The 27503-nt window shown below is 47.2% G+C and overlaps 1 long non-coding RNA gene across 2 annotated transcripts; it reads right to left on the bottom strand.

The window, feature by feature from the left end:
• Positions 1 to 625: 625 nt before the first annotated feature.
• LOC308193888 lies at positions 626 to 25416 on the bottom strand. 2 transcript variants are annotated; one of them, XR_013950030.1, is made up of 4 exons: positions 22549 to 25416; positions 19928 to 20065; positions 1807 to 8053; positions 626 to 1618 (listed from the first exon to the last, which is right to left on the bottom strand). It is a non-coding gene; the product is annotated as an uncharacterized lncRNA (long non-coding RNA). The 2 variants fall into 2 exon arrangements; XR_013950029.1 differs by having other exon boundaries at positions 626 to 8053.
• Between the last annotated feature and the right edge of the window lie 2087 nt (positions 25417 to 27503).

Here is a 27503-nt window from a genome sequence, read left to right as displayed (position 1 = left end):
ACGCTGCGCGTTTCTGCAGCGTGTCCAGCACTTCAGACTGCTTAGTGAAGCTTTGCCAGTTCAGGCCCTTAATTGATATTAGTAATTAGGTAAGTAAAATGCTGTTCAGCTGAATAAGAGAGGAATCACAATCGATCCCAAACCTTGTACTGCTAGTACAGTTGGGCCGGTATTACCGCGGTAGAGATAAGAGAGCTAGTGCATCAGTACATGCGTTCAAGAGAAGATCAAAACAGCCCAGGTGGTAAATAACCTGGACAATTGCCTGCAGCACCTAAAATTAGCAGCATAAAAACTTGGCAGGTGAACAGTCAGCAGATGCTGTCTTATCTCTCTATTTGCTTTGGAAGTTTGAGTCCGACCCAAAACATGTTGAAATCAATTTGTATCCTCTCCTCTATTTCGATGGGCTGTGCACCAGGCTCTAATCCGTTGTGGGCCTAATTAAATGATTTTCTTCATTGGAAGCTAATTACCCCTATGGAGGAATGAAACTGAATGCTAAATGAGCACTCGATAGGAACTGTATCTGTAATGTATGGTTTAGAATAAAAAATTACAGGCTGGATTTTGCACTGTCTTACGTAGTCTCTTACTCCACATAAAGCAAGTACAATTTCCACTCTCTTTTATTGGGATAAGTACGGAAACTGAGTGAAGAGTCAGATAAAATGACTATAACAAGCTCCCTTTCTCATGTGAAAAAAAAAACAACTAATGCAAGCAGGAAACCATCAGCTTTCAGCATCCAAGAGAAGAAAAAGCTCTGCACAGAGGTTGCAGCAAGGAGGTCGGGTACCAGCAAAGCGCTGTGACCGTGGGGCAGCAAGGCACCGGGCTGGGTCACCTGGGGAGCCTTTGGGATCTTCAGCACGTGAGGGAATTTTGGCAGAGTTTGCTGGGACGGGCACGTTCGCTGCAGCCCTGGGCAGGAGATGGAGCTCCCGGTCTCCAGAGACCTCCTGGACCACTCTTGCCTGTGGCAGGATGGAGTTTTGCACCAGTGCGGGGTAAAAATGCAAGGGATAGAACAAGGGAAAATTCAGTCCCGTCACCTTGTGTTGACAGCGTGTCTGCTCTTCTCGAGCAAATGGCAACACAGGTAAAGTGGAAATGGGAAATCTGCAGCAATTAATTAGATATTGGGAAATCAATCACACTAATGGGTTTGTAAGTGTTGGCAGACTCTAACCATCGCTGTCTGGATGGAAGTGATTTAGTGAACGCTTTTTTCAGGGATTGTGGGTGGGAGGCCATGTAGGTCTGGCCAACCATGATGGTATGTGGTGCTGGCCTGTACTACTTCGCAGCTCAGCGTCCAAGCTGAGAGCTGGTTTCGGCGCTTTGCTCGAGACACTGAATTCCAGCAAAGCGAAGACCTTTGCTCCACAGCCTCAAAACACTTCCATGACAGGGGTGAAGGGGAGAAGGCACAGCCTCTAAAAGACACCAACATGCTGATAACAACATTGCATGCAAAAAAATAAAATAAAATAAAATAAAATTTCTTCAGATGCTGTATCTGCTTGGAGATCAGAATGTAACACGCTGCACGACAGAGTGGTTAGGACCCAGCCGTGTGGTACCTACACAGCGCTGCAATTGCTAAAGGTGATGTCTGAAAAAGGCAAAAAAATACAAAGAGAAATCATCATCCTCAGGCAGATGTTTGCCATGCAAGTGTCACATGGGGCACTACATCTGTTGTGTCCATGCACTGATTTTAAATTGGAAGAAAATTTCAATAACAAGGTACAAGTGAGGTTGAAGAAGGGAGGGGGAGGGATAATGGAGGACTTAGCTTACTTGATTTATTTGTTTTCCTTCCAGCTTTCTGCAGGTCTGTTTTCTTGCCCGTGTTTGGCTCTGCGTCTCCGATCCCGTCTGTCCTGGTTTTGTTCTCCTTCCTTTGTTGCCGGTGGCTTCCCGCTGCTCCCATCCCTCTCTTCTCACGTGGCACAGATCCTCTGCCTCAGCCAGGCCCAAGGTGTTGGGCTCCCTGCGGCTGTGCTGCAGAGGCTCAGGGCTGAGGGCGCAGCCTCCTGCTTCGCTGGCAGTGCCAGCATTGTGTAAGTGAGCGCACGTTTTACATACAGACACAGTTCCAGGGCATTGCTTCATGGATTCTCCTTTTTCTGACCAGTCAGGACACCGGCAGCTCTTCATCCCTTCTTCTTTGTTGGTCTCTTGGTATCTACAGGTCCCTAAGGAGACCAAGGCAGGTCGTCTATTCTAGGTGATACACGCATAGTGAGAGAGCTGGTTTTGGTCTGCAGATCATACAGTCAGCACAGAAAGCAGACAAAGGTATGAGAAAGATCTTATAATTCAACCTCCCCTGTGCAGAGGCAAGTGGAAACAAAGAAATCCCCAGGTCTGCAGCTGAACTTGGGTACTTCAAGTCTAGTTCAAGGCTTTAGCCGCAAAATTCCCTTCTTTTCTTCACTGGGACCGCTGTAACGTGGGATGGATTTTCACTTTTGCCTCCTGTTCGGATGTGGAAGCTGGGCCTGTATCGGGTGACTGCCAGCACAGCACCAGCACAGGGCATTTCATCACCCACTCCCTTACCTGGGGAAGTTCAAGTCGTGCCGAGTAACTCTGTCACCTCTCTAGTTTTGAATGAAACGATGAGGATCGCTTTAAAATGTTCTGTGTATTGGCAGTTATCCCAGAGGGTGAAAAAATTAGTGGAAGTATATACCTGGATATAAAAAGATAGCTGTAAGAGGTGCCCTGATGAGACTTAAAGCTTTAACGTACTATGAACATCTATCTGGCATTTGAAGGCACCCCTGATCTACAGCTAGGAGGGATTGTAATTAAACTCCTAGCTCCTGTGAGCTCAGAAAGTCCCTGAAGGCAGTTAAACTCTGATTGCTGAGCAATAGCACTGCTCGCTTCTGAAATACTGTCATAGACTAAGGATGAATGAACGCAGGCTCCTGAGACCCGTACAAAAGGCAGCTTTTGTCAAGACCGAGGTGGCTGGGATCTTGCAGAAGGAGGCTGGGACCAGGAGGTGGTCACGGCCCTGTGCGAAGCAGCCCAGCTCTCGCACCCAAGGGGAAGGAGCCGGAGCTGGGACACTTGGGTCCTGCTGCGTGGGCCAGCGGCGGGGGAATGGGTTGTGCCCGGCGGGGACAAAACCCCCAGGAGATGGCAGGTTCGTGGTCCACACCATGTCTCACTGCACAGAGGACCGTGCTGTTGTACGTCTGTCCTGACATCAGGTAGAAAAACCCTATCAGATGACTCACTCCTCTGTTTACAAGCTTGCCTCTGCTTCCCAAATAACGCCGCATGCTTTACACAAGACGGGGAGTATGATGGCTTCATGAGGAGGAGGTAGGAAGCAATACATTGCTAATAATGACCTCTGCTCTCACTGTTTGTTTGTGCCTTTGACATCTAATCAAATACATTAAACTACCCAAAATGTGCACATCTGGGCTCTCTGCGGAGTTTGTTTGTTTTACTTTTTTAAGCGCTTAGCTTACCTGTGGAGCCTCCTATTTATCGTGTGATGGTTTTTACCACTTAGGCACTATGCTTAATCAGATTTGTAAATTAATTCTCTCCTGGGGTTTCTCTTTGTGTGCTCAGAAAGCATAAAAAGTGTTCATGACACGCTTCAGAACACACACTGGTTACATTAGTCATCCTCTCAGCATAATAGCTTTATGGAGAACACTTCATGTTAAAAAATAAAAATAAAAATCCTTTAACCCAGTTTCTTTCCCCCACTTTTGATCCCTGCAGTTATGTTACGTGTTAGTAAACAGCCACACAAAGGCTGTAATTGTGATTTTTTTCACTGCAGGAAATACCTACTGTTTCTGTCTGCAAATATCTATTATTTTTTTTATGATTTATTCAGCTGAAAGCATTTTCATCCAGGAACCTGACCTTCTCCTGGCGGCTGGAAAGCAGGTTTTAAAACCCAGCACTGCTGAAACGTAGCGTGCCTTGTGCTGAGGGCGGCAGGGATGGATGCAGAGGGGCAGCATGGATGTGGGGCACCAAACTCTCCAGCAGCGCTGCCCACATCTTCATGGACAGAGCATCGCTCACACCCGCTGTGTCCCTTCCTTCAAACAGCTGTTCAAAATGCCTCCGAATCAACACAACAAACTGCAGCGTAGGAAAGGTGATGTTGGTGAGGAAGAGGAGGGCCCCAGCAAGCTCCGCGGTGCCCATTGGCAAGAGAGGAGGACTGCCATGGACGGTGCACCACAAAACGTCTCCTTGTGGGGGGGGACTTTCCAGAAATCACTGAAAAATGTGGCTGTGGTCTTCTCTTCAAGCCAGTGGGACCCAAGGGAAAATCTCTCCTCATCATAAGGAGGACTCCCCTTGCACTCCAGACGGCCTTATCCACACCCTTGCTCACCAAGCTCTCAGGTCCTTTGTGTTTGACAGGAGACCTGTAGATTAATCACAGCTTTCAACTTCCTAATTATGGCAGGGACAAAGGTAGAAACCCCTCTAGAGGGTCAGAAATGCTGAAGTGGTTGGAAAAAAAAAAAAAAAAAAGGGCAAAGAGAAGATGTGAAACTGAATGGGGATTTTGTGCTGCGGGCATCGCCAAGACGCGTGGTGCTCTCAGAGCTGGTGGCCCAACGCTTACTCCTGGGTGTATTTGCTAGAAGAGGACAGCAGCACGTGGTGGACAGAGCCGTATCTCTGAGGAAGGATGCAGTAGCAGAAAACTCTTTTGTCTGACAGAGCAACCCGTGATCCTGAAAAGAGAAAACGTTGCCTTGAATCGCTGCCGAGAGCAATTTGCTCAGCACAGTGGGGAGGAACCTGGCTCTGACACTCCTCTCCAACGGGACCTCGGGGCTTTCTAGACACGTTTTTCCCAAACCGCTTCTCTCTCGGCCTCTCTCTTTCCCTGGATTTGTGCCTGCCTCAGAGCTGTGGGATAACCAGGGGCCCCAGCACGTCACCCAGTCTGCACCAGTAAGGGCACACGCGGTGGCAATAAATGCACCTGATGGAGCCCCAGCAAGGAGCTGGAGGGCAGCCGTGACCTCCTGTGTTTTCACGGTCTTCAGACACCGGCGGAGGCTGAGCTCACCCTGCTGCTCTTCCCCTGCTCCCTGGTCTCACGTTTGCTCTCCCATTTTTTCCTTCTTGCCAGTTGGTTCAGTGATTTAACCCCTTCCAAACGTTCCTGCCCTTGGAAACAGTTTAGGGGAAATGAGAAGGTCAACCACTGAAATGCACCTCCAGGGCTGGGCTGGTGGGAGCGGAGGCGCCCGCTCACCGCTGCTACCAGCAGTTCTGTGGTTCGTGGTACCAGCACCTCCAGGCCGTTCTTCTTTCCGCTTCCCACATCACCGCAGCATGTAAGTGCGTAACGCGAGCTCCTCTCCCGCTGTCTCCCTGCTAAGCCTTCTGTGCCTCCCCTTTCCCCCGGGGGACAGCCCAGTGACATGCAGGAAGCAGGATTCCCCCCGCTCTGCCGCGTTCTGGGAACGAGTGCCACCGTTTTCGGCCAGGTGCCAAGAAACCCACGTCATTCACAGGCGCAGCTCGCATTTGCTTCCTTAGCAGTTCCTCTGCTCACCAGCTCATCATCGGGGTCAGCAGGAGAAGGGAGGTCCGTCAGGCACTGCTGGCCAGGCTTGCAGACAGCCAGGAATTTTAGGATGCAACCAGGAACCGTGGAGGACCGACGCTGGTGGCAGAGCAGGGGCAGGACTTGCTCTGCAGCCTGTGGAGCTTTCGCATCCAGCTGCTCAGCTCCTGTAGGCTCCCAGAGAGAGAAACCTCTGCTCAGACCCGTCTTCACTTTGGCCAGAATAAAGCCAGCCCCAGCTCCGCAGGCTGCCTCTGTTCCCACGCCTGGAGCAGGGTGTGAAGGTGGTGCCTCTGTGGCTTTCCAGTCCCCGCTTTATCAGGGAGGATGTTTGTTTCCTGTAAAGGAAAGTACAGGCGTGTGTCACGCTAGAGGAAAATAAAACAGATCTACAGAGGACCAAACTGGTGTCTTTTATGGCTCTACGTAGAGCTTACACGAGAGATATCTCAGCTCATAAAAGCAAACTCTAATTTAGTCCATCACTAGTGAACAAGCTCAGGGGGCTAAAGCAGGGGCTGGGAGATGCAACTTCTCAGTTTTGTTCACAATGTGTTATGTCATACGGGCTTTTGTTTCCCTGTACAGAAAGCACAGCTCTGATACTGGCCCTGCGGAGCTCTGGGGATGGAAAGAATATGGTGTTAGTGCTGCGGGTGCTGCACACTGGTGGTGATCACTGAACTGCGTGGTGCTCCTCTGGCACGTGTCACTCCGAAGAAATTTCGTTCCTCCGAAATGCCACATGCACTGGAGTCACACAGGTTGTCCTGTGGGAGTCAGAAATTGATGGTAGCAGGAGCTCGATCAGGAAGAAGGACTTTTGAGGTGGTGAGGGACCTTACCATCCCCTCCGAAGGGTGGCCCTGGGGAATGGTTTGGAGAACCACACACCAAAGCATCTTGACTCCACTGGGCTCCTTCCAGATCCTCCTGCTCCCACTGCAATTCCTTTATCTGTACCTATTGCAGAATCGCACAGAGTGCACGTTCCAGCCTGAGACCGTCCTGTTTCCTTTTGTTTTCTCCTTACGGTATTACACATAGCAAACATTTTTGGCCACGTGCACTTTTTTAATTCACGCATTTCTCATTACAAAAAGATTTCTAGGTCTGGTTCCTTCTTTCCTTTATGGGGAATATCCACTCAGCAGTTACCTTTGCCAAAGATGATGTAGTGCAAGCAGGTGTTGCAGCCTTACTTTCAGCCGTATGGAAAATACATTTCATTTCTGACAGCAGTCCTGCTGTTCCAGGGGAAGGCTACCCCATGCAGAGGCAGGCTGGTTAGATCAAACTGTACTAATTGCAGAGCCGTTTGGAAATCTGTTCCACTTGCAAACAGAATGAATCTAACACTTTGTAACATTGAATTAACAAAGGTCACATTTCATAAATATTGCAAAGCCATTTTCATAGATACTGCAGCAGGCTGGTTAATGATTAGAGCAGTAAACTCCTGACGTAAAGCCATGATGAATAAGGGACATATTTTTACAGCTTCCATTATTGCCTTAGGAATCTTAACCAAAGCTAGCAGAAATGATGAGGGTCCAACATCTCTTTAATATCTAGCCCATCGATTTCTGGTATTTCCAATGGCTTCTAGATTAATCACAGCAACTAGAAAATTTAAGAGATTTTAGAGTGTCAGTCAGATTCTTGATGGGAAAATAGCGTCTTGGTTTCAATCCAGTTTTATTGGATTCTGCAATTAAAAAAAAACAAAAACAAGGCCTCAATAACTGGTGGGAATTGGCAGCACGCAGGCTATGCCGAGATGCAATTCCCCCTCCTGCTGCAGCTGCTGGGGCTGCCAGGTCAGAGCAGAAAATGTGAGTAAAGCTCCGGTTGTGCTCCGAGCACGGACCCCAGAGCCTGGCTCCAGCACCGTTTCTTGGAGGGAGAGGTGCTCAGGCTACCTGAGCTGAAATCCTGCTGCACTCCATGGGATTAGCTCTGTAGCAAGGCAGACTTTTACTTATTACATACAAGAGAAGGCGATGGGACGAACCATGGGTGAGCTCAGATTACTCAGAGGCGTAAAACCAGGAATCTCGAGCCCATGTCTAAACAGCGAGTGTAGAACTGGAGCATGTAATTTTCCAGCGTTTAATTAGGCATGATTTATATCCAAAAGCTGCACATAAACAGGCAATCCATATTTCTCAGTAGGGTTTTATCTACTGTGAGCCATTCGCGTCTGAATGTGATGGGCGAGGAAATCCTGGTGCGAAGCTGTGGGACAACTGTCGTGCAGCAGTGCTGGGGGCCTGGGGAGCAGCACTGTTCCTGCGGGCGTTTCGTGTTCCCTTCAGCCAGAAGAAATCCCCAGGGGCTGGAAAGTGGCTAGTGTTGCTCTGAAGTGTATGAACAAGGAAAAAAATGAAATGCAAAGCCTGTTTGGGAACCCGCAGCCGTATCCAGACACTGAGGCGGAACCGACTGAGTCAACGTTTGAGAAAGCTGTTGAAGAGATAAAATGCGAATAGTTTGTTCAGTGACACTTGCCATTTGGACATTTCAGTTAGGTTTTGATTTTTAGATGCTTGTGCCTCGAGGCCATTCAGAAACTAAGCCTGATTTGTAATTCCTTGAAAATCTGGTGCAATTCGAGGGGGAAAAATTAAAATAACACACACAAAACCAAACCCGACCAACCTCTGTGCAAGTAGCAGCTCAGCTACATATAAAACAACCCCAGCTACAGAACCCAGCCCAAGCCAGCATCAGCGCCAGGGTCACACGAAACCTAGAAGGCTTTTCCCACAGCTGGACGCTGGGGAAGCCCGGCAGGAAGAGGTCTGCAGGGTCGCTGCTCCCCAGAGGGCTCACCCTGCCTGCAGTCAGCACTTTCTCCAGCTCTGCCTCCATCCCAGCTGGAACGGGCTGCAAAATAACTGGAAGTTTCTTGTCACAGCACACACATGGCACAACCAGTTCTTCCTCTGACAAATGAGCGAAAGAAAAAAAAATATAAAAATATATCACACTGTCATTTAAAAATAGCTCCAGTGGAAATAGAGCGGGGAGGGCTCTGGGGCCGATTAGGGAGCGTTATCAGCATACCTGGTGCTGGATAAAACCTGATCCTGCTGCAGGTGTTCTTGCTCAAAAGGACGGATTGTGGTGCTGCAACAAATGCCTAAGAAACTGTAGAAGTTTTCTGATAGCGCAGGAGAGTGAGACAAGGGTTTTCTGCCCCTCGCCTGCAATGCAGCTTTAGATAAGCTACGTGTGGTCTGATCCTACAAAGTGATGTTCTCGGAGTTTGTCAAGACAGGAGACAGCAGAAGAGGGTGCAGACACTATTCCTCTCCCATACCAGCTGCCTGTTTGTGCTAAATGCGAGCTGACTTGTTCTGCTGCCAAAGCGGGGTGAGCGACCTCATGCAAGAGTGATCCCATCGTGGAAACCTGAGGTGGAAGCATTCATAAAGGCGAGATCCCCTTGTAAAGCTCAGCCTAGGTACAGGGACTTCCATACGTGATGTCTGTGCCTTGTATCCGCACTCTGAAGTGGTACATTTTCATCACAGGCTTTACCATGTGATTTTGGGAAGTCGGTCCATTGAGCTTTCTTTGCAGGGTCATCGCTGTCTTTAAAAACAGCATGGATCTGCCACAGTTTTCCAACAGCAGAGCTCCAACTGCTTGACTCAAGTTTAGGGTCACTGCAATTTTTCACATTCTTTCTGGTCTTCAGCCTCCCAGTTCTGCTTATACAATGAATTCAGGTGTTAAAATGGATTTATTTTATTAAGCAGTATGTAGAGCGTCATTTAATTTGCAACTTTTGTTTCGATCCACTTGCGTCATTCCAATTATTTCACCCCAAAGGGGAAAGAATATTCACTACCTGAAGAAAACGAGCAATGAACCAAGAACACAAATTCATTTAAGAGACTCTTGGATGTATTTCAAGACAAAAGAAGAAATGGATAGAAAGAAAGCAAGATCAACACCTGAACTCTTCTGTGATGGTATCACCTGTTAGTTTACTGTAGTCCTCTCAAGACCTACCTGGACCCATCACCCATCTAAAGCTTCATAGCTGGAGACGCTGCTGAAATCCAGAGGCTTGAAGCACTGTCAGTACTAAAGGAAAACAAGTACAAGTTTTTTTTGCATTAAAAGTAAAGCAACAGCAAATGTAGCTTTGCTAGGTCAAGTGTCATTCTCATGACCCTAAGATTAAAGATCTTTCCTGTTTTTATGTAGTATATCCTGACTGCTTTTTACATGTGGCTGCATTAGCAAAGCACATCCCGATGAAAATACACACCAGAAAAGTACCTGAAGAGACAAATCAAGTAATGTGGTGAAATGCTCCAAAGCAGGGCAAGTCCCAAGCTACCCTTGCAGCCACAACCGTGTGTGTCCTGTGCACAGCGTGTGCTGTGTGTGTGCTCGGGAGGGCACAGTCTCCTTTGCAGAGCCCACATCTGCATGGGGCCACCTTACACCTCTCCTTTCCCTCCCCTTCATCCCCCCCAGGATCTGACCTGTGCAGATTTCCCACTGCTCCTGATTTCCTAGGCTGTCTTCACAACGTTCCTCAGGCAATTCCCAGATATCCTGGGGGAGCTGCACTTCAGAGATCTCCCTGCCTCAGCAATATACTTTGCCCGGTTGGATCCACATAAATCATTGCCGAGGGCAGTGACAGACCCAGCACAGCCCTGGATTTCCCGCTGTCCTACTCCTCAGGCCAATTTAACACCAAGGGGTTATTTAGGACTTTCTTTCCTCAAGCAATAGGTTCTTCAGACCGAGGGGACAGACAGCAGGTGACACCTAAGGCCTTTCACTCCCAGCTCTGTCGCTGCGGCTCCAGGCACTGCCTGGACAGGAAACCAGCTGCCCAGCTCACCTGCTAAATCATGAACAGCAAAGGCTGGAGACCAAAGCTATCAGGAAGAAAAAGAAGTAACAATGCAGGAGAGGTAACACTGAGATGGTAAGAAGGCAGCAATGCTTGAAAAAAAAAAAAAAAAAAAAGGAAATGCATCCCACCAGAGAGTTGTGCTGGGGCAGGACCACAAGGGTTCCTTTCCTGCTGCCTGGCTGCTTTCTTTAGCATCTTTTTCAGAGTCAACTTCTTGGCTTTTCTGCATGAGGAAGTGGAGGACTCTGCCCTGACGTGCACCTTCTGCAATTCCAGGGTCTTCAGCGATCCCTTAAAAAAGCCTGCCAAACTTTGAGCAGCTTTCTGTTCAAGCTCAGCCCTTCCCCAAGGAACCCGTGGAGCGAGGCCAGCGGCACATCCTCCTGGAAGCAGGCAACGTCCGTGCTGCTGAATACTCCCAATTCCTCCTGGAATTTCTAGTCAGGGCTCACAGAAGCACTGGAGACCTGACACGGAGGTTCCTCAGTGTGACGTTTGGCCTGGGGGTCTCTTCAGACCAGCAATGGGTGAAGTGAAAACCTCAGTCCGTGCCTCACCTCCAGGCCCAGGCCGCATCCCGGCCAGCCTCAGCAGCCTGTGTGTGAGGAGCTGGGGCTCTGCCTGCTTTAGAGGCTTGGTTTTTTGTTTGGTGTTTTCTTAAAACATCGGTAGGTGTTGATTTCTTTTTACCCTCCATTTCGCGTGAAGTCAGCATGCCCGTTCTTTGCAGTGTTGGTAGGCAAGTGGGTTAGCAGTGAAAAGCAGCATGACTTGGACTTTTCCCTACCTTGTAGCTTCTAGGCACTGTGCTATGATAGCTAAACAACCCTGCCCACATCCTGTGGCTCTAATAAGTATTTCTCATGTATCAGGTTCAGATATTAAGGGCAGATTTTGAAGAGCTCAGCACCAGCATGTCCTACTGAGAACAAAAGGCCTTGCTGAAAAATGAAGCCGAAAGCCATTTGCCCGTGAAGAAGAGGTTCAGTGCTAGCTGGGATCAGAGCCGCTGCGCCAGTCCTGCTCTTCCTCCATTTGGGGTCAGAGATGGAGATCAGCCTTATTTTGGAAGGAACGGGTCCTGTTCTTAGCTGGACCTGAGAACAACCAGGACAACAACTTCAGGAATTTATTTTCTTCTCCTTGCCTCCCTCCCCTTTGGTTTGTTCCCAGGCTTTTTGGTGCTGTTCTCACTCCCCCCTCAGACTGACATGCTGCTGCTGTGCAGAGAGGAGCTCATCCACAGCGAGGTCAGGCCAAAAGAAAGAAACCAGCATCTGAGAAACGTATTTTAAGAATTATTGAAGTAGATTCCAGTATCACTTATTTTTTAGAAAAAGAAGTCATTTGCTTATGGCAAAAACAAAAGAAAACCCTAAAGTGCTGAATTTCCCCTTTCTGTCACCACAGTCATTAAGAAGAAGGTGACATTCACCACTGGCTTCTGGGGACACTGACACCCAGGCAGTTTCTCCTCTTGCCCCAGAGTTTGCCCTGGGATGCTGCTTGTCTTTGCTCATTACCGCTGCTGTTATCACTCCCCAGGGTTATGGGAAGACAGAACAACTTGAGAGTTTTCAAGTCTAGGTTTCAGGAAGAAATAAGAGACACATGCATCTCTGCAGCCTGGTGGGGGAAAGAATGAAAATTAAATTGCTCTGGTGACATGCAGTTGCTGGCTATTAATTCCTTTGAGGATTTTGTATGGCTTCCAAAGCAAATACAAGATTAGCTGTTGGAGTGGTGGAGTAGTGTGGGATACACATCTTGGGGTTCTTGCAACACAGATGTTATTTATTTAGGCAATGCTGAGCAAATCTACTTGCAGATGTAATTTTGTGATTGCAGGCTAACTGTAAAGTCCAGCTGCCCAGTATCCCCCGTGATAACGTGAGGCAGCTGCCCAGTATCCCCCGTGATAACGTGAGGAAGCCGTGACCCCGGTGAGGTGCTGAGCGGTGGGACAAGCCCCTGCTCCCAGCCAGGGATGGATGTGCCAGCCCTGCCCAAGGAGGTGCTCGCTGGTCTCTCCGAGCAGGGTGATCCTGGGATGCCAGTCACTCAGCCATTTTTTTATCACTGTGCAGAGGTGAGTGGAGCGAAAAGCAACCCAGGTGCAAGTGGAAAGCAGCTCGCTCTCAGTTGCCTGACATGTTTGTGGTGATGCCCCCAGCTGGAGGGGCTGCCCATCCCAGCTGCATCAGCTGCTGGTGGTGATGGTGCTCGGAGGAAATGCCGCCCGTCTGAGAATGCCACTATTTTGTAAAAGCATTTTCAGGACCTTCCAGTGCCAGATATCCAGACGTGCTAATGCAAAATGCATTAGCCCGAGCAGCAGGAGCTCCGGGGCTGCTGGCGCCATTGAGTTCCACTCGTTTCATCTTTATTATAAATACTGCATTGTCATCTCCTTTTTTTCTCTCATCCTCTCTTCAGAAAAGAATTATAAGGCTCTAGTTGACTGGTCCCTTTGACTTAGTACAGTTGTTAAACCACAGGCAGTAAATACCTTGTTCAATTGTTTAAGGCGGGTGTATTTATTTCATTGGAGCAACTGAATGAAACCTGTAAGAGCTAAAACTCCCCCTTTCTCAGCAGCTCCACTGCTTCACCTCTGAGCTGAACGCAAAAAGTCCTCCTAAACCTGCCCCATGAAATCAGCCCACCATCAGGCTTGCTCTTGCTCAGAGCTCAGCTTTTGGGGGTTCAAGCATAGCAGACTCCCTTGTAAGTAGCGGCTGAGCGGTGCACAATTGCCCACCCCATCGCACTGGGCTGGCTGCGGGGGAAATTTGCATCTCAAGCCCTGTATGAGAAGCACATGGAGTCCACCAGTGGGCATTGCCAAATTCTGATCTGTCTCAGCCACATCACTGTTCTTCTGAGGTTAAAAAAATCACATTTCTGGCCATCAGAGAACATGGAATAAAAACATGTCCTCCCAGGAGATTGCTTAGGAGAGTTTAAAGGGGGCGCTGAGCTTCCTGATGGACATGTGGACAGCTGTCTGCTGTTGTATGTGGCTGTGCCGAATCGCTGAGCGCTGTATTTAACCTTCATGCTACCCTGTAATCCTTGTAACTGGTTTGATTTTCATGTATTGCTGCAGCAGGGAACTTCAGATTTTTTTTTTATATTTTTGTTAAAGATAATGCTTTAGTCCACCTGTACGTGCATAGTCATCATCTGTACAGGACTGAGAATGGAGTCATAGAGTGGCTCGGGCTGGAAGGGACTTAAAGATCATCTAGTTCCAGCCTCCTGCTGTGGGACTTCATGGGTTTGACCCAGTGCAGTTTGAGATGAAAATACATAGAAAAGGAGGAACGAGGAAGGACTCAAAGGAGAAATGATTTGAAGATTCAGGCAAGGAAGAGAGGCTTTCGTTGGTTCTAAGGCCTAGTATTGTTTACTTTCTTTGAATTTAATAGCACCATTTCATTGATCTGAGTGGCAGCAGGACTACAGTCTATTTCAAAGGAAAAAAAAAGGCATTTGACCCAACAAACCTGTTCCAGCTTCACATCTCCTTCCCTGCTTTCATATCGATTCCCAGTACCTGGCTCAGCACAGCCGCCACATGCTATCTCCATGCTCCCCGTTCCCCTTCAGCAGCCCTGTCTGGCAACATGCTTTACACAACATGGCACAACTCCTTCCCCAAAGGGCCAGAAACGCATGGACCCAGAGATCAGGGAAGGCCACTGATTCCTCTCAGCAAGGGCACTTGGCTGGGCTCGCAGTGTCCGTGTCTGTTTTCATCCAAGAGTGAGCTGATAAGGCCATTTCCTTCCAAGTGGAAAAGCATAAATTATATTTATATGCAGATAATTGCTGGATTAGCACAACAGGATGAATTTCTGTCCCTTTTCTCCAGCAGTCTCTGACCACATGAAACATATTCACAGTTGTCAGGGTGAGAGATGTTTTGCCAGAAGCCGGAGACGTGCAGCTGGCTGGGGAAGGCAGAGGTGGAAGGACACGACCAGGCCCATTTACTCTGCTTGTTCTGGGAGGTGGCAATATGGACCACAGCACCAAGATGTTCATTACAGCTGCTTATGCCTTTGCTCATCGTTTTTTTTTTCTGGGCAGACTACATATGTTTCAATCAAAAATTACAATTAAAAAAATCTTTACAGTGTAGCTAATGCCCTCTGAGCCACCTTCGGGACCTCGTGGGATTGCACAGTACAGGGAAGCAGGACAGCGCTCAGCTAAGGAGCCCAGGAACTTGAACTGCATGTGTTACAGAGAAAGGATTTACTGAAAAAGCCCGTAGAATATTCTCAAACTCTTCATACCCAGGAGGGAGGGGATACTGAACTTCCTTCCTACAGCACTTCATGTTCATCTGGGAAACCTTCCCCATTCCTCTCTGCAGGGGTTTCCAGGAGATGAGACCCCAGCTCACAGCATACTGTTAATTATTAGTCTTCTCTGTATCATTTACAGTTGCAAAGCACCTTGAGATCCCTCCCTCTAGGAATTCTTCATGTTTATTATATTGTATTGGGGTTTTATCTTGCACTCACTTCAGTGACAGCCATGGGAGTATGCTCTTCAGGCTTAAAGATTAAGCTTTTATTTAAATATGTACTGTCCTAATGTTATACATCTTGCTTTGTTCAAAAGTGATGCTTCTTGATTTAGAAATATATTGTTCACTGGGTCCTTTTTTACTCCATCTAACTCTGGCGCTGTGGATGCCACCAGCAGCTCCATCTGAGTCAACGGGCTTTCAAATATCTGGATTTAGGCAACCATCTAGTTCTGAACCTGCTGGGCCAATGCTGCAGCCCCCTGACTGATGTCCCCCTTGGGGGCAGCGAAGCTCCTACCCATCTGCCCTGAGCTCAGTATCCCTTCCATAACTCCACCCTAAATTTCCATTCTTCAGGTTTGCCCCTCCTGGCATCTTGTGTGTGTTAGTCTAATGTACATGAAAGCTTTGCAGAGGAAAAAGTCATCTTTGCTTTACACTGTATGCTTTAGAAGCCCAGCAAATAATAAAAGCACCTCTGAAAAACAATAAACACCCGAATGCCTTTCTATTTCTGGGAGTACTTACTGCTTCTTGAACCCTTTGAGGTTTGACTGGTGTCTTTCAAGAAATGGCGTATAGCTTTGGCTCACTCATCCCTCTTTCTCTCCTCAGTCTTCTGCTTCTAGATTAAGTCTTTTATTTATTTATTTATTTATTATTTTTTATTTCCCTAGGCTGTCTGTCCCTTCTGCAGTGGGATCTGGTCTCTTTATATCTCTCAAGATTGGAGATTTTGTTCTTTTTCTTCAAGTAGCACCTTTGAAGAGATCCCTGAAAAGCCAAGGGCTCCCATGACAATGCTGATGGTCCTTGACTTGGAGGTAAGATCATTCTTCTGCCATAAAACAGACACTTTAATTCGCACTGAGAGTTAAAGTTTATAGAAACTTTAGAATTTAGAATCCAAATGGAATTTATACAGATACAGGCAAGTCCCCCAGGCCATGCATGTGTATATCTGTGCATAAACACACACATATGTGCGTATGTATGTCTACATTTATACACACACAGACACAAACAATAATAAAAAAGAAAAGCTATATTCTGGCAAAAAAAGCTAAGAGTCAATACAGTAGTAGCACAGAAAGTCAATAGTCAACATGTTCAATACCATAGAAAAAATCCGGTTACTATCATGGAAGATACCATTTTCCTAGACCTGCCCCCAGGAACCGTGTTGCCCTAAACATCTGTACAATTCTCACATTACTCAAAAACTTAGATGGTGAAAAAGAGCAACATTTTGTTTAGCTTCAGGTTTCAGGGAACCTTTCTGCTTTGGAGTTTCTCGGCTTGAGAAAGCACTAAGCTGTGCGCAGTGGATTCCTGTATCTAGTGCAGCCATGCAAATTACAGTGTAATTTTCCCTTGCCCAGCTTGAAATACAGCTTCCATCTCTCTCCTACTTAACCGTATCCTGGTGTGAGACAATACAATATTGAGAAACACTTCGAACTACAATAGCAGCCAAACAATTCTTTTGTTTTATCAAGTGGAATGAATCCCCGAGGACTTGAGAGAACTCCACAAAAGGCTATATAAGCAAAAAGAGAGGTTACTTATGGTAAGCAAGGTTCTTAGTGGTGAATAGTCAACACGCACGTCCACACAGTGAGCGTATGAACACCCAGTATGACGGTGTTTTTGGTGAGGGACACTTCCCTCCTGCCTGTACCTGGGCACCACAGAATAATCTCCATCACCATTTATGAGATTCCAGGCACTCAGACCAAGCATAGGAGCAGAAACAGGTCCAGCCTCAGCCTGTGACCCCTTCCTTTTTGAGGACAGAAGGTTTGGTTCTTCTGCGTTGGCATCTGCAGTCAAAACGCTTCTTTCCAAATGTCTCCTGCCTCAGACACCAGTCTACAAGATGACAGTGCTCATCTTCCATCAGAGGTAGATCAGTCAGGCTGTCAATTAAAAGCGTTCACTGAAGGTGAGCTGCGGATAAATTAATCTAATAAGAAAGCTCCATAGGTCAACAGCTTCCTGCCGGGGACAAGGGAACGTCGCAGCGCACTGCTTGTTGGTGCTGCACATGACGGTAATACCGTCTGTCACCACCTGGAAGCAATGTCCCTGGATATGTTAATGACACCGATGCCTGCAGCCTTCATGGTGCTGTGGTTCATCATGTTTGCTCCGAGGGTTTGTTTCGGTAAGGACCAAAGCTCTCGTGCTACTGCTCGGTCCACGTGAGCACACGCTGCCGGCACCCTGGATGGCTGTCCCTACGCTTGGGAAACATCTCCTCACACACCAGGAGAGCAATTGTCACGTACCCAAGCGGAGGGAAGGATGGGTCTGTCTGCAGACAGAATTATGTGGAGCCAAGACTGTAAGTGGAAAAGGCGCAGTTGACACGGGGCATTACCAAGATATAAACCACTGGAGACCCTCAAGGCAGTCAACAGGATTTGGCAGTGGATGCTGACCAAGGCTTCAGGGATGAAGGGGTCCTGTGCTCAGCAGTTTGCCCCAGGTCCAAAAGGTCCGTGGAGTCTGTGGTCACTCCAAGCACCGCACAGACCAAAGACCTCCCAACCATTCCCAGAGAAGTCCTGCCTTCTATAGCAGAGGTGGCCCAAGATGACTGAAGATCATTTTATTTGCCAGCTACCTGAACGAGGAGAGAGAAAGATTTCCTGTCTTCTCTGATAAGCTGCAAAGGTCGAAAAACCTCTGGTCGGAAGGTTTAGGCACACCTGCATGCCGGGTGGCTTTTCAAAGTAGAGCAGAGAGTTCACAATCCAATCTGCTCACCGTGACCAAGATGAGAAGACCCACATCAAACATACCTGAATTTGAGGAAAAACTCAGCCCATGCCCACTGAGTTCTCAGGACGTAACTTGAAATTAGAAGCAACACAAAAAGACACGACTGTGCGCAAGATGTGGAAGAAGGAAATCTTCATGTGACGTACCTCAGAATTTGAGGAAAAGAACGGAAAAATCCTAGTGCTCAGCAGTACGCTCTGATGGTCATTTCCCTCAGATGATGTTTTGTTGCCTAAAATAATGTTTAAGACATTACATTATTGGCTGATGTTCCTCAGCCAATCAGTTCACATCTGTTTTTTTACAACTTCTTTATATTTGTCCTCCCAGAGTCTTCTAAGCGGAAGTAGATGTTTTCAGCGATGCAAAAGGAATTCTGGATTAGTTTGGGTTGTTTTTTTTTCGGAGATGAAGAGGAGTTTGAGGGCAAAAACAGTTTATTTTTACTCATCAACCCCTGTATTTTGTAATGTAGATACCAGACATAAGTACAGAAAAATAATGTAAATGTCATGAACAGAAAGGTAGCTTCGATCCATCAAACATCTCAAATATTTTACCGTCCAAGTAATGAAAAAAATCCTTTACTGGGAGACAATTGGTTTGTCACAATTCAGACAAATATTTGTTATGCAAAAGCAATTCTTACTTTACAAAGGCAGCGCGGTACCTTTGGGAATGCTCCCACATGCCTTATTCGCATCTCTGCAGAAAAACAAAATGACACAACTCAACTGTTTGCGTTGCAGCAGCGGGTCAACTGCTCCGAAGGCATGATCTCGGGGTAGAGGAGCTGCTTCTGCCAGACATCGTAGACGTTTTACGTCATGCACATTCTGGTTCTCAGTTTCCCGTTACTGTTTTCTTTCAGTTTAGGGATAATCTGAGATGTATGTTTCTTGCCATTTAAAACCGAGAGAAAAACCACAACAGTATTTTCCGTGTAAGCCAAAATCTTTCACATGTGCCAACTGTCAGAGCAGACAAAAGAGCTTTGATCATAGTCAGACACCATAACTAGCTACTTGTTTTAATTACAGAAAGTTTTAGCTATTATTACACGACAGGCTGGCACATTCAGCACATGACATAATTTTATGACAGCTTTTAATTTCTCTCAGCGCAGCTCCAGCCCTCGGCTATTCCACTCACAGCAGAAGCATGGGCTTGAACGAACCCGGGGAGATGCCGAGACCTACAGCAACCCGCTCGCGCACCGACCCCGCTCCCAGCCTCGATGGGATTCCGTCCCCCTCACCCGGCTGGTGCAGAGCCGCGAACTGCCCACAGGTCATGTGCTTGCTTTTGTTCTTTAACATTTCCCAGATGAAACAATTCTAAATCCATGGTTTGGGGGACATACTTCAGTTATTTGTAAATTTCTTCTACTTGGTGTTTTCCTTCTATTCTTAGTACACTTGCTGTTTTGAGGGACTGATGAGCTCAACCCCAAACTATTGTTTTTTTCCTGCCTGGATTGCTGTCAGACCACCAGAAAAAAAATAGCTGCGGCACAGGTCAGCCCAAACATTTTCACAAGTATTCCGGAGCTGTTACATGTTTTCACCTCTATTAGCAGTACTTTCATTTTGGCAAACGTTTCTGTGAACAAACTCACAAAAGCACTGACGAAGAGCAAATCAAAGGGATTATGACAGTTGTCAAAAAGGCTCTGTGATTTCTGTTTGAACAAATGCTTATGAGTACTCATTTTCTCATAGCTGGGAGCTCTAATCCTCATCTATTCAGCACATTACAGAAAAATACGAAAACACATCCCCTATCACTGCATCTAATTTCAAATGAAGTCAAATAAGTGTAGTAAAGAGAATAAACACAAATAATTAGTGACACTGATAACATAGAAACTGGGCTGAAAGAATGTCTTTCCCGTGGAAAACACTGGGAAGCAGTGTCAGAGTTGTTGATTAATTTAACAGCTATTAAAACATCTTATTAACTCAAGTGCTAATTGAGTGCTTGGCAGGAATAACAGAGCAGTGCCAACCATACACACACATAAAACTTGCTAAAATTTGAAGAAATCATGTGGCTTAATATTTTGTTACTTTTATAACTTGCTTTCATAGCATGTTTGGCTGGCTTAGGTGGCCTTACCTACCTGCTTTGTGTCAGTTTTGAAGATGCCATGCCTTGACGGCACACAGTCTCGGGTGTTCTTTAAAAAGGTAAGTCCATTTACAGTCCTCACGGATGAGATCTTCCAAATCTGGCTGGAACAGGTGCCTCACAGCAATGCCTGCGTTTGCACAAAGACAGAAAGGTGCAAACTGCTGAGCTTTGGGACGTCTCAGTGCCATAACTGCTGATGTGGTGAGCATGGAGGGTACAAGCGGTCCACGGACCTATGACCATGCTGAGCGTCACCTTCCCAGGACCAGTGTTTGGTTTTCAGATCACCAGATAATTTTTATTTCATGTACCTGGGCAGTTTGCAGGGAGAAGTTAGACTAGCTTTCCTCCATCCTCTACATTTGAACCCCAAGGGTGATAGTTTGTGGTTGACACCCATTGTTTCCTTTCTTTCCTTGCACCCATAGCCTACAGAGACATCCCACCACGGCTCCTAGGTGTGAAGAGGACAGCCACATGTTGCTGTACTTTGCTTTTGTAGATGCACAGAGGTCACCTCCACCCCTTCCCCACCATCACTCCCAGTAGGAGGGAAGCAACTCGTTTTTCCTGTTCAAGCAAAGCCAAGACATCACATAGCCTGAATTTTGCTCGGGGCCTAAAGGGAAGTGTATCCCACTGCTGAAAGTGTTGCAAAACCCTTCAGCTCCAGACCTCTCCCCTTGGTGACTACAAATGGAGATGGTGGTAGGGAGCTCACTCCTACAGGGCCAAACTTCCAGTCATATAGGATGCACTTGAGCACAGGCAGGAGATATTTTGAGCTCAGATACTTCAAGTCCTAGTGATAACCAACAAAATGGAAGAAAACATATGAAGTTTGCCATGCATAAGGCCACCTTAAGTCTGTCATCTAGCCCTCAGCACAGCCCCATCAATTTCTCTTTAGATACACAGACGGCAAAGGATGAAGCCAGGAATTACAGCCAGGCTATAGCTGCCCTCTCTGACCCAAGCTCCTGACCTGCAGACTGCTTCAACACACGCCCCCATACACTGGGGTCTTTGCTGCTGTTGCAGTATCTGCAGTTCAGCAGTAGCAGCATTAGTAGTTTTACACAGATCTGCCTTGAGCCCAAAGAAGCCTCTGAAAGATTATTTAGCTGCAGCTTAAAAACTGCTAAACTGCCCTGGATGGTCTGTTTGCAGCTCCACTGGAGCGCGGGCCAGCAAGCATGGGCAGGCAGGGCAGGGCTGGAAGCTGCACCTGGGTCCGTGTTTAGGCACGGGTACCCAGCAGAGGTCATACAGTGCTTTGAGGGGTCAAATCTGCTGCGTCAGAAGATGGAGGGGTGGTTGCGCCGCATACATCGCCTTCCCCACTTCGAAATGGCCGGCCACCTAGTGCTGGTGCTTATTAATAACCTTGCTTAAGGAAATTGGCTGGAGTCTCACTTTTCATTGTGCGGAATGAATGGGACTAAATATAATCCAGGGCTCGTTTGGGTGAATAACAATGCAAGAGAAACTTCCTGTTCTACCCCAGTTTAAAAGTAGGAGTTTCTCTAGGCTTGGTGAAATTCTTCAAATCTCAAGAAACATTAAGGTCACTCTCTAAATTCCTCTTTTCTTCCAAATAAAGATATTATTTTAATACTCTGTGTGAAGGGTAACGTAGCTGAAAGCACAAGATGTTTTAATCAATGAGCACTCAGAAACAAAGGTGCTTCTTGGCTGAAGACCCAAATTCAATAATTATTTTTCAGCTCAACTAGAATAAAGACATTATTTAAACATTTATCTGTCATCTCCCACTGCCTGCGGCTTGCTGCTGGATATCTATTTCTCAGGCACACCGTGGCAGCTCCTTATGCAAAGGGGAAAAAAATATAACCACTTCCTCACACCTGGGATTATGCCTCATTATGGTGGGGCGCTGTGTCAGGAGGTGGTTTCAGGTGCTGTTGGGCGCGTGAGCGTGCACCCATCTTTGCAAACACGCCTGCTTGTGTTGCAGATTTGCAAAACCAAGGCTCGCAGTGTCTGATTTGGCACTTGGTGCCAAACAAAGCACAGGCCCAGGGGCTGCAAAAGAGGGGGGCGCGGGAGAACCGGGAGCTCAGCAGCGGCACCGCTGCCAAGACTGAGATTTAGAGATGTAAAAACACTTTTGCCCTGCCCATCTCCTCTCCCTCATCTTGCTGTTTGTTACCAACCCATTAGCCTTTCTGATGAGTTCTCCAAGATCTTCGATCCCCCTGTGCTACCTGTGTGAGCAATGTCCTTGCAAAGATCTTTGCTCTGGGAGAAAAGCAAGAAATTCATCTGCGAGTCTTCTTTCTCTGCAAGTGCAAAGTCTGGTCTTTTTGCCTTCTAAGGGTGCCACACGTAGTGGACCTGAATCCAGTGCTGCCAATAAACGCAGACCCTTCACCAGCTCAGAAGGGCAGAGCCAGCTTGGTCCTGCTGGGCTCTGAGCCGGCCACATGCATCGAGGACCAAGGCTCTGGGGAAGGGTTGCATGCAAGGAGGAGAGCGAGATTGGTAGGATATATGTAAAGGAACATGCTGGAGATGAAGAGGAGAAAAGGCAGGAGGACCTTGGGGTAGAAGCAAGAGAAGGTGGAAGGGAAGAGACACGCAGGGTACCTGATGCCTATCTGCGGGTGATCACAGGGCTGAAATTCTCCACAGGAGACCCTCCATATCGTGTTGCCTCAGGGAGTTCCTGGCACCGGCACAGCCATGAACATGGAAAAGCTGGCTGAAGAAGGAGTGGGTACACTCTGCCCACGAGTCACCGAGACGGGCAGTTGTGCAGGACAGACCGATCGCATCCAGACAGGCCCTGCAGAAACCACCGAGCTGTGAGGAGCGGCTGGAGGACACAGCAGGAGATTTCATGCTCTCGCCCTGTGCTTTGATGCTCTCGGCTAACGAGTTAATCAGCTGTTTGTTGTTGGGCCTGATGGGAAAATATCAACAAACACAACTAGACGATGAACTGGAGAGAGCAAAACACTTTCTGGCATGTGCTCCTTTGACTGCAACATCAAAGATCACATTAAGATTTTTGTAGAAGTTTAATTCCAAAATAGTCAGGGGTGTCAAACCCCATTTGCAAGCAGATCTGGGGAGAAGGACTCTGCTGAAAGGGCAGGGGTGTTTAATATTTCACGAAGGGCATGCACAGACCAATGCACAGTTCTCAAAACAACCTCATTAAAATGTTTTAATTAACGTTTGTTTAAGTACTAGCAGACATAGAGCTTCATGCGTCCCGGATATGTCAGGTCCCATGGGAGCATCCTTTCCCTTTCCCAGGGGAAGGACGCATCTTGAACCCCTCACAACCTCCTTTTGACATCAAGAGTTTCCTCATCTCAAGGGCCAGGAGACTTTTTTTTTTATCCATCCAGAAACCAGCCATGCAAAGCAAACAAATCCAAGAGTGTGAAGGGAGCAGCAGACACGATCTTGCTTCCTCTCCAGGGCAGTAGTTTCAGTTCCCCAATCCATTAATGTCATCAACCCAGCATCCAGGTCTGCCCAGCATCTAGACCAGGCACACTCCTGCTCCTGTGCCAGGATTGGAAGTGTTCCTCCATCCTCGGCCACCTTGTCTTGTTCTTGGAGGAGGGACTAGAAGAGGGCTTCAGACAAAGCCAGACAACAAAATTCAGGGGAGCATCCTCATTTTCACAAGGCAATTTTTTAAACGGAGAAGAGATGCTGCTTTGGTCACTCCGAAGAGACAGTGGGTCTGATATTTTCTGAAGATATGGGCTGAAAAAGTGATGTAAGGAAAAGCAGGTGGAAAAACATTCTGTATTTTAATTTTATGGAAAGTCTCCTGGGCCGGGAAGGGTTTTGGGGATCTCTAGGGGAAAATCTTGCTGCCATGACTTAGTTGCCACCATCACAGGAAAGTCAAGGACTAAACGTGCTGCAAAGACCCTGTGAATTTGCTCATGAAGAAGCACCCTTAGCCACCGGCTGCTTTATCTCCGTGGAGATAAGAGGAAGGATTTGCTGCTGCCCTTCACAAACAGCCCATCCCGCAGCAAAGCCACAGAGGAGCAGGACAGCAGCTTGTCTTGCACAGCCTTCTCCAGTGATTATTAACGGGGCTGAATGCTCGCTCCCAGCAGCATGGACGGGCAAATGAGCTACCACAAGTTGGGGCTGCAGAAGCATGCACACGGAGCGAGCAGCCAAATGACAGAGGAGCCTGCACCTCAATCTGCAACGCATACGGAGAAAATCCATTTTAATTATGCAAACCACATGCACATTTTTTTTTTTTTACCTATAAGGAAAGAAAAATAGGACTGTGCCTTATCTTTTTGTGAAATCGTCATTCGGTTTGAAATCCGTGGATAATTAACAACATTATCATGCAAATGTAACTGAATTGAGCTATGTAAATTAAAGCAACTTCACCTACCTACCCAGAGAAATGGCAACAGTGCGCTGCCGTCAGGAAGCGCTGAGCACTATTTTTAGTGCTGTTCTGTGAGAGGGCCTGTGGGAGGGCATCTTCCAGAGGAATGCAGACCGTATCTTTCAGGAGGAATTAATCCTTAGGAAACCATTACCCGCTCTCACGAATGACCGAAGGATATTTTTCTCACTGGGCTGGAGTTTATACACAGACAGCCGCGTGCATTGAAAGAAAATCATGACTCATTGAATTTAAGGAACTATTTACTGAAGCCAAATTTTCGAGTGCTCCTCCCTCTCCCTTGGCTCGCTGTCCCCCAGGCACACCGGCCCTTTATCAATGGTCACAACAGAGTCACAAATTTCTTTTTATTTCCTCTGAATTGGAGAAGTCAGGCTTTTTCAGGATTGCGGTTCGGCAAAGCTCTCGTGCGTCCTTGGAGCTGTGTGGAAAGATGCCCACACGCTCGGCACAGCTCGTTTCGACTCCCTGCGATTTCACAGCGTAACATCTCCCACCGGCAACACCTTCGCTCACCAAAGGAGACCACGCAAAGGCCCCTTGAGAAATAACCAACCAAAACACACCATGAACTGATCTTCTGAGGGTTTAAATTTATTTAGTGTTTGCCCAGATGACCTCCAGCCTGTCACCCATACAGCGGGGCCTAGGCCGGGGCCTAGGCCGAGCCCCCGCGGCTCCCTCTAGTGGGGCTCGGCGGAGCTGGTGGGGGCACCACAGCCCCAGTTTGGGGCACCGCAACATGTCCCATCTCCCCTGGTGGCAAACACTGCTTGAAAGATTGTTAGAGAGTCACGAACTGCTGCTATTTTTTTTCTCCAAATACCTATAAACGTATAAGCTGACGCCTATCCAGGCTGAAATGTTTTGCTAGTACGTCTGAAGTGTCAAAACCCACGTAAACTCGCATTTTACCTGTGTATAAAGTGCTCTTTGCAGCATCACCTGTGAAAAAAAGCCATAATTACCTCATAAACAAACACTTTTAGGTAAAGTTTGTGGGTTTTGTATGTGTGTGTGTCTGTCTATTTTTATTTATTATTATAATTATTTTAAACACATCTCCCTCATTCTCACATATAGGGACTCAAAAATGTTTGACCCCACATACAGGACTTAAAACTCTGTAGGTGAAGGAGGAAAGATTTAAAACTCTGTAGGTGAAGGATGTGCTGTCTCTTAAAGCAGCAGAGTTGTTCAGGAGTTCCCATCTCCCTGAACGTCATCAGGACTTCACTTTCCAAAGTGACTCGAGAAAACAGGTTGTCAAAGGCTTTCAAAATTTTAAGGTTGAGAAAAATGAATAAATGAACAAAAGGTGCAACTAACATTGGCCTAAAATTTTAAATCATTTAATGACTTTTAATGGAAAGCATTTCCATTTATCAACCAGTGCTTCAGGTGGCGTGCAGCGGGGTCGGTTTGGCTGCTTATCCCCAGAATGAACCCATCCTCGGGTTTTTTGCCTCCCGCTTGTTGAATCTTGCCTGCTATTGCAAACTCTTTAGGGAAAGACTTACATTTTCCTACGTGTCTGCAAAATGCCTGCCACAGTGCCCAAGCCTTGTAGATGTTACTATAATAATAATAATAATTATGAGCACAATTCCCATTGTGAGCGGCGTGCAGTGCGGCGGCCAAGAGCCCTGCCACGAGCAGCTTTATAGTCTGCCATCTAATTACAGGCAAAGAGGAGGTGCAAGAGGATCGGCTATAGCGGGGAAGAGGGAAAGGCTCTTGGGAGAAAACATGAGCATTTTACAAGGTAGACTTGCTCTCCTCACTTGTGCTTAACGAATATGCTGTGACTTAATACCTTAAAGGTATTGCCTCAGACACCCCTTTTTCTTCTGCCGGGGAATTTTGGGTGGACTTTGAGTTCCTTCTATATTTCCGTAGGATGTCTGCAGGCTGGAGGAGGCCTTAGAATGCACCGCAGCATCGGAAGAAATCCCAGTGCAGCCAATGCACAGGAAACACCGAGCCTGGGGCGAGGCCGCACAGCTGGGGATGGGCTGTGCAGGTGCTAAGGGCACGCGCAGAAAATTGGATGTGTCCTAAAACCCTCCGATTTATGGCCCCGCTGCAAACCATCTGCCTAGCACATGGCCCGTCGACACACACAGCTGAGAAATCCCACGTGGAAACATAGCAGTCTTAGACATGGGGCGAAAGGGACCATCCTGGTCATAAATACAGCACTGGGGTTTTGCAGGGAACTAAATATTTTATGCAGAACTGAGCCAGGAGGGAGACTTTTTTTTTGTTTTATGACCAAACCTGCAATTTTGGAATTTGTTTTCTACTGTGAAACGGGTAATAAATTTGTCATGCATTGCAATTCCAAAATTGCTTAACTTCAGGTAGATCAAAGTGTTTGATTTCCATGAAACCTGACTTCAGCCTTGAAAATTATACATCATATGTGTTACATTTTTGTATGGGACTGTAAGAAATTGAACCAAAACATTTTGGAAAGGAAATTAAAATTGTTCTTTCCCTCTATTTTCTATTTTCTTGTTTTTCTTTCAATTTTTCAGAGAAATTAAATTTTGTAAATCTCAAAGCAAATCTCCAAGAGAATTAGTTTCTCAGCATGCTGGCTTCTTCTTACACTGGTGAAGGACACCAGTGACCACACTGCTGCCAGGAACAAGCCATCAGGTGGGGGTCAGCATTCACATCGGGAGCTGGGGATGAAAGCCCAGCCTGCAGCAGCAGCTGCCGAAGGGATGTTAAAAGGTAGCCTAAGAACAAACCGCTGATCAGGGCGGGGAGGGCCAGCTGCTTTATCGCTGCCTTGATCAATGACGAGCACGGTGCTGGCTGGGAGGACTTCTCTTTCATTAGGAGCTATGCTCTGACTCATGGGTTGCTGCATCTGTGCAAATATATTCTGTTGACTTAATGCTGGTGTGGGTGCTGGGCTGCATCTTCCCCCACTTGTTATCATGCAGGACAGCAGGACACCTCATTTTATAGGAAAGGCACATAAAAACCAACAGCTGTAAGAAGCTCATGGGCTCTCTCATGGGCTCTGGCATAGAGCTCCCCCCAACCCTGTGGGATCAGACTGCGGGCAGGAAGAGGAAAATGCAAGGAAAACTTCCCCTGCAAGGAAAAAGAAACAGCTTCACAT

The sequence above is a fragment of the Anser brachyrhynchus genome, assembly GCF_964034855.1.
Source record: "Anser brachyrhynchus genome assembly, chromosome: 4".
Classification (NCBI taxonomy): Eukaryota; Metazoa; Chordata; class Aves; order Anseriformes; family Anatidae; genus Anser; species Anser brachyrhynchus.
The sequence above is the reverse complement of the archived record's forward strand: the minus strand, read 5'-3'. Positions and strand labels throughout refer to the sequence as shown.